Source organism: Bidens hawaiensis, unplaced genomic scaffold, assembly GCF_021521415.1.
Source record: "Bidens hawaiensis isolate Kalapana, Puna unplaced genomic scaffold, B.hawaiensis_p1.1 tig00033943_1, whole genome shotgun sequence".
NCBI classification, from domain to species: domain Eukaryota; kingdom Viridiplantae; phylum Streptophyta; class Magnoliopsida; order Asterales; family Asteraceae; genus Bidens; species Bidens hawaiensis.
The window spans coordinates 78,431-85,560 of record NW_027505305.1 but is presented as its reverse complement, the minus strand read 5'-3'; positions in this window follow the sequence as shown (position 1 = coordinate 85,560).

Sequence of the window (7,130 nt, the reverse complement as noted above, 5' to 3'; positions counted from 1 at the left end):
AACCATTGCAAGTGTATAGTCTTTTTCATATGTTTATATCTATATAAAAAAAGATTGGGACAATGACTAAAGATGTAACTTAATTGACAAACACAAAAAAATAAGTAGTCAAAGATTGAAGATTATAAATTAATAATGATGGATACTGATAAAAAGCAGTCGGACGGTGTTGACCGTATATGGTTTCGGTCCCATACAAATATTTGGCTTTATTCCGGCGAGTTGCCGCCACTTCACACGTATTACACACTCTTTGTACTCTTGTAGACAGTAGGTACATTTATCTAAGTGTCAGTTCAGTTTAATGTATGCAAAGCAAGATAACTTTTTATAGGTGTGAAGTGTGAATTGTGGAGTTGTTTAATTTTTAAGTGTAATTGTTGAACAACGATGACATAGAAAGAAAAAAAAAAGAAGCGGGAAAGAAGAAATTTTATTTAAGTAGAAAATGAGAAGTTACAAGAAACAAGAAAACAATATACATACTAAAACATATGCGTCGCATACGTTTATACAACGCATAACACATACGGTGCATATATTATGCAGCGTATATGTCCCCCCTCAAGTTGGAGGTTGAGAAAGCCCCAACTTGCATAACAACGAGTGAAAATGAGACCCCGGTAAACTCTTAGTAAAAATGTGAGCAAACTGGTCCTTTGTTTTGGTATGCTCTCCAAAGTGATCAGTCCCTCTTGCAACTTTTCACGAACAAAATGATAGTCAATTTCAATGAGCTTAGTTCGTTAATGAAAAACAGGATTCTTGGCAATATAAATTGCAGCTTGACTATCACATTTAAGCATGACAGAAGTAATGTTAGGAACACTGAATTCTAAGAGAAGTCTTGTCAGCCAAGCAAGTTCAGCAGTCATTCGTCGAAGAGATCGGTACTCGGCTTCAACCGAGCTCAAAGAAACAGTAGGATGCTTCTTAGATTTCCAAGAAATTGAAGACCCGCCAAGAGAAACATAAAAACCCCTTACTGATCGACGGGTATTAGGAATGCAGCCCAGTCGGAGTCACAAAAAAGCTTGTAGGTCAAAGGAAGGATTATTATTAAAAATATAAACCTTGTGATAAAGTTCCTTTGACATATGAGAGGGTATGAAGCGCTGCATTCCAATGAGAAATCCCAGGATCTTGCATGAGTCGACTTAGAAACTGAACAGCAAAAGAAAAATCAGGTCGAGCATGAGTAAGGTAATTAAGTTTGCTAACAAGCTTCCTGTATTGTAAAGGGTCATCAAGATCAACTCCCTCATGAGCACGAAATTGCAAATGATGAGGCAACGGAGAACTTGTGTCAGGAAGATTAGAAGTATCAAATTCAAAAAGCATATCTTAAGCGAACTTCTTTTGACTCATGATTACACCTTTAGTAGTGTTAAGGACTTCCATACCCAAAAAATAATTGAAGCTTCCAAGATCCTTGATTTTAAAGGTCGAAACTAGGAAAGTTTTGAGATTATTGATCTTTTCCAAATTGTTCCCGGTAAGTAATGCGTCATCGACATATACAGCGACATAAACCATTGAAGATCCAATAGTCTTTGAAAATAAAGAATGATCATTCTGAGAACCAAGATATCCCCTTGACTTTAAGGCAGAAGACAATTTACCATACCATTGCCTAGAAGCATGTTTCAAACCATATAAAGATTTCTGAAGTTTCAACACTTGATCACCAGAAAGTTGAATACTAGGTGGTGGCAACATATATATGTAGGCTAAGTATAAAATGAAAACCCACTTGAGTTGTGAAAACTCTAGAAACCCATTCTCAACAACATGTTTTTAATTAATATTTAAATCTTGTGGTCTATAATTAAAGTGAATCAAAATGTAAATATAAATATAACTTTTTCTCTCTCCTGAAAACATATATAAAAATTAGTAAAAAAATGTTAAAAAATAGCAAAACATTTTTTTTTGAAGTTTCGATGTTTTGTATTAAATGTTACAACATATACTACATGTAACAAAAAAAAAACGATGTTGCATAGGGTTTTCGCGGGTTTTCACAACTCAAGTAGGTTTTCATTCTAACCTTACCCTATATATATATATATATATATATATATATATATATATATATATATATATATATCTTCATCTTAATCCCCATGAAGAAAAGCATTAAACATTTAGCTGAAATAGAGGTCAACTTCTCTTTGTAGCAATAACTACAAGGCTTCTAATAGTAGTCATCTTGATAACAGGAGAAAATGTTTCAGTGTAATAAATCCCTTCTTTTTGAGTATTTCCTCTCACTACCAATTTAGCCTTACAATGTTCAATATCTCATCCATGTTATGTTTAACTTTAAACACCCATTTTCACTTAATGGCTTTCTTTTTAGGGGGGGATCAGTAACAACCAAAGTTTGATTGGTTTCAAGAGCTTTAAACTTAGCGTGCATGGCAGCTTGCCATCCAGGAATACAAGCAGCTTCCTTATGTGAAGTAGGCTCATGTAAATTAGAGATTGCTTAGGTGAGAGACTCGCTGGAAGGAAAAAGATGAGAAGAAGAACAACATACAGAAGAAGAGCAAGAATTAGTGACAGTATAGAAACATTGATTAGAAGATTCAGAGTTGTTGTAAACATATTTAAGTATGAGGGCGGGATATAAGTTCTCAAAGATCTTCAAGCATGATTAGGGTGAGCATTAGATAGAGGAACAGGGATAGGAATGGAAGATGAAGAATTAGGAGCGGGATCAATAGGAGTAGAAAGAGCAGTATTCAAAGAATCATCAAAAAGCGATTGATAAGATCAATAGATGGAAAAATGAAACTATTTGCATTTAGTTATAGAGAGAAATAAAGCTTCAAAGAAAACAACTTCTCATGAAATGACAACTTTGTTTCTGTCAAGTTTATACAATTTTTATGCGATTTTACCAAGAGGATAACTCAGAAAAACACAAGGCACAACCCGTTGGTTTGAATTTATCTCTTCCATGAGATAAGGTGGAAGCATAAACAAGACAGCCAAAAGACTTCAGATGATCATATAATGGACCTTTCATGTTAAAACCTCATAAGGAGTTTTTATTAAGAATTTTGGTAGGAAACCGATTGATTAAATGTCTTGCAGTTAACACACAATATCTCCAAAACTAAACCAGCAGCTGAGATTAAAACACAAGAGCTCTTGAGGTTTCAAGCAAATGTTTATGTTTTCTTTCTACATTGCCGTTTTGTTAAGGGACAGTTACACAAGTGGTCTGATGAATAATTCCTTTACTCAATAAATAAGCACTTTGAATTGATCCAGACCCCAGTTCAAAAGCATTATCGGATCTGATGCATTTCACAATGGTGCCAAACTGGTTGCTAACCATTTCAATAAAAGATTTTTGTATAGGAAAAGCATTGTTTTTTTTTTATTAAAAGCAAGTGTGTCAATGTGGTCCTACTAAAATTATCCACTATGGTTAGAAAATATCTAAACCATTGTATGTAGGTCTGTGATAGGGCCCCCAAACATCGATATGAATTAGCTCAAAGATTTACTAGTTGACGTGGTACTAGTAGGAAACGACAGTTTATCTTGTCGTGCCTTAGGTCAAATATCACAATGCTTAATAGATTTTAAGGAATTGTTATAAATGAAAGATAATTGTTTCAGTCTATAACTTGGTACATGACCAAGTCTGTTGTGCCAGGTTTCATAACTCACAACAGAATTACACACATTATTGGAAACAAAAGAATTAATAGTAAAAATGTTTAGTGACCTCGAGAAGGTAAAGACCATTGAGCATATCACCAAGAGCATGTGACCTTTTCAGAGAAGGGGCCTGCTAAACGCAGGCATTGTTATAGAAAGAGACCATATCCTTAGTATCAATGCATAATCTTGAGACAGAGAGAAGGTTATGTGTAAACTGTCGCACGAAAAGAACATTCGACAAAGAAATTTCATCGGTCAAAGGAACAACCCCATATTGATGGATTGTGATAGATGTGCCATTAGAAAGAGTGACAAAGACAGGATATTTAAGAAAAGGAAAAATTGAAAATAGATTTTGATCATGGCACATATGATCATTGGCACCAATGTTAATGATCCATTTAGAATAATGTTTCAAAGAATTGCAAGCCATTATACTTTTGAAAGATTCCTGATTGATGGTTATGACATGATTAGCGGCATATACGGCTGAAGCACCAGATTGAACTTTAGTCTGTTGTAATAGAATCATGAGATCATTGCATTGTTGCTGAGTTATGGCTTGCTGCTGTCCGGATTAATGCTTATCACCAGTCAGCTTATAACACTTGTTGAGTTATGGCTTGATGTTGTTTAGATTAATTCTTATGACCAATCAGCTTATAACACTTGCTGAGTTATGGCTTGCTGCTGAGTTTGCCCTTGATCTTCAGCAAGATTAGCAAACTTCTTGCCTTTGGTGAATTTGAAATCCTTGGGAAAATCAATCAGCGTATAACACTTGTTGACCCCATTCTTTTTGCATTGAGTGCACACCTAGGTTCTTTTATTCTATCATGTTCCCCCGTTGGTGGGACCTCCACTGCTTGCATTCATAGATGCAGAAGAAGCAATGAAATCAGTGGTGGTATGAATCTCCTTCTGTTTTTCTTCGTATATGAGGATACCATAAGCACAATTGATAGAAGGAAGTCATTGCATCATCAAAATGTTGCTTCTGATCGTGTCATATCTAGGATTAAGACCAACAAGAAATTGAATCAGCCTATAATCTTCTTCTCTCTTGGCAAACAATTATGCAGCACCACATGTAAAGGAGGGAATAGTATCAATAGCATTCATGTCATCCCTATTTTATTTCATCTTGGTAAAGTATGTAGCAATATCACTGCTACCCAGAGCGATTTGACAAAGGTTCTTTTGTAACTGATAAAACTTAGCATCATTTGCCTGATCATATCGAGTGTTCAACTCATTCCATAGAATCTGAGCAGTTTCAGCATACAAGACACTATCACTGATATCACGAGTGAGGGTGTTGAGAATCCATTATATCATCATACCATTGCAACGCCAAATCATAAGATGTATCTCGTTAGCTGGTATAGTTAAAGTATTGTTAATGAAACCGAGCTTTTTTTAGCAAAGCAATCGTCATTGCTCTTTTCCATGCACCAAATCCAGTACCATCAAAAACTTTCAAAACAAGGTTCATACCAGGATGATCTGAAGGGTGAAGGTAAAGAGGATTCGAAGAATCGATGGACAAATTCAGAAGAACAGAACTGTTCGAGTCTGCCATTGAATCACAATAGAACGAAACAAATGCACGAGAAAAAAAAAACAAAAACAACAAATAAGGTCACTTATACGCCGTATAAGTGAGCGTATAAGAACTTATATGACATATATGTTATATAGCATGCAAATTATAAGTCGTGTAACATATACGACGTGTAAGTCTAGAAAAACTAGAAAATCCAGAGAAGAAATATGGAGAAATACGAAACTCCGGTGAACAAAAACCAATGTCGAAACAGATCGTCGAGGGAACGAAAACAGAGTATGTCAAGAAAGCATTCAGTTTCAAAAGAGATTGAATGAAATGAACGGTATTGATTAAGGAAAAATCAATTCCTGAGTAAACACAAGAACGATAAAAGAAAATTATCAAAAAGATCACAAACAAACTACGGAACGAAAAGAGAAAACTGGTGAAAACAAAGAGCAGGATTAAGAACTCTGCTTTGATACCATGCAATCGTTGAAGAACGATGACACAGAAAGAAAGAAAGAAAGAAAGAAAAGAAGCAGGGAAGAAGAAATCTTATTTCAATATAATGAGAAATTACAATTAACAAGAAACAAGTTATGCAGCGTACAAACATATACGCTCACATTAATTTGTATAAAAGTTGTGATTTTTTTTATTATAAAAATCTTGAATATTGAAGAAACACTAAATTGACCCTAGGCCTAATTACTTAGCCCTTGGGTTAAAGTTAGATGCTTCCCACGGGGGTTGAGATATAATCCGGTTGAGACGAGAAGATATACTGGCAAAATAGAGTACCGTGAGCTCACGAGAAAGATATGAGGGGTCTTTTTGTAACCACCCTCCGATGTGAGAATCAGTATATGAAATTGATCGTGTGTAAAGTACAAGTTATTGTGAAGCACTAGTGAGTGTTCTCGCGGAGAAGTTAAGATCCTTTTACCATTCGAGGTTTGAGTGGTATTTATAACCGGATGGAAGGAGAGAAGAGATAGGTCCCTACCATGTAAGGAATTCCACCAATCACGGGGCTTGCACATGCCTAAAGGAAGTTGGTGAATAAAGTAGTTGACTAATAGTGATATTTTACTATGTACTACTATTGAGGATGTGTTGTCAGTTTTTTATTGGTTGGACGTCATTTTCAATGAGATATTTCCTTTTGCACTATACGTAGGAAGATCTTTGGCGCCACTTATCCCGAGATTACAGACAATGTTAGGGGTGTGCAGATTTTGGTCCGACCCGAAATTATCCATAGAACCGGACCGGAAAACGTCAAAATCGACCCGACCCTAATATTCAATAGTTTAAATCGGTCCTGGATTTTATAGCATTTCGGTCATCAGGTCGGTCTTCGGTTTTTACCATTGAAAGCCTACAAAAAACCGAACCCAAGAAATATTAATAACAATCACCAACTCACTGTCTTGCAAGGATGGCCTAACCCTTAGCTGCTATAATGTGATCATTATCCATATTATTATTAATTATGTACATGAAGATTATATGGAAACCGACTAACAGCAGTGCCCTATGATCAATCTTTTTGGTTGGTTCTTTCATCAGTTTTGCTTCAAGCAATAAATCTTCATCATATATTCATAGATGATGATTGTTGGTTATCTTAAATCGTAAATTTTTATCAAGTGAATCATGCAATTCCTTTTCAGGCATTGCATCGAGCAGCTTGTATGCATACTATCAATATGATACAGAAAGATCCAACCCTTGTTCAGTTCACCCCAAAATCACAAGTTCAAACAAGTATGTTTGAATCACTAAAATAAAGGCTTATAAACTTATCATTCATGGTAAAAAAAAAAACAACTTGCAAAGAAATACAGGAGTGAAGTCGTGAAAAAGATAGATTGTGGTCGTGGGGTGAAGTTGG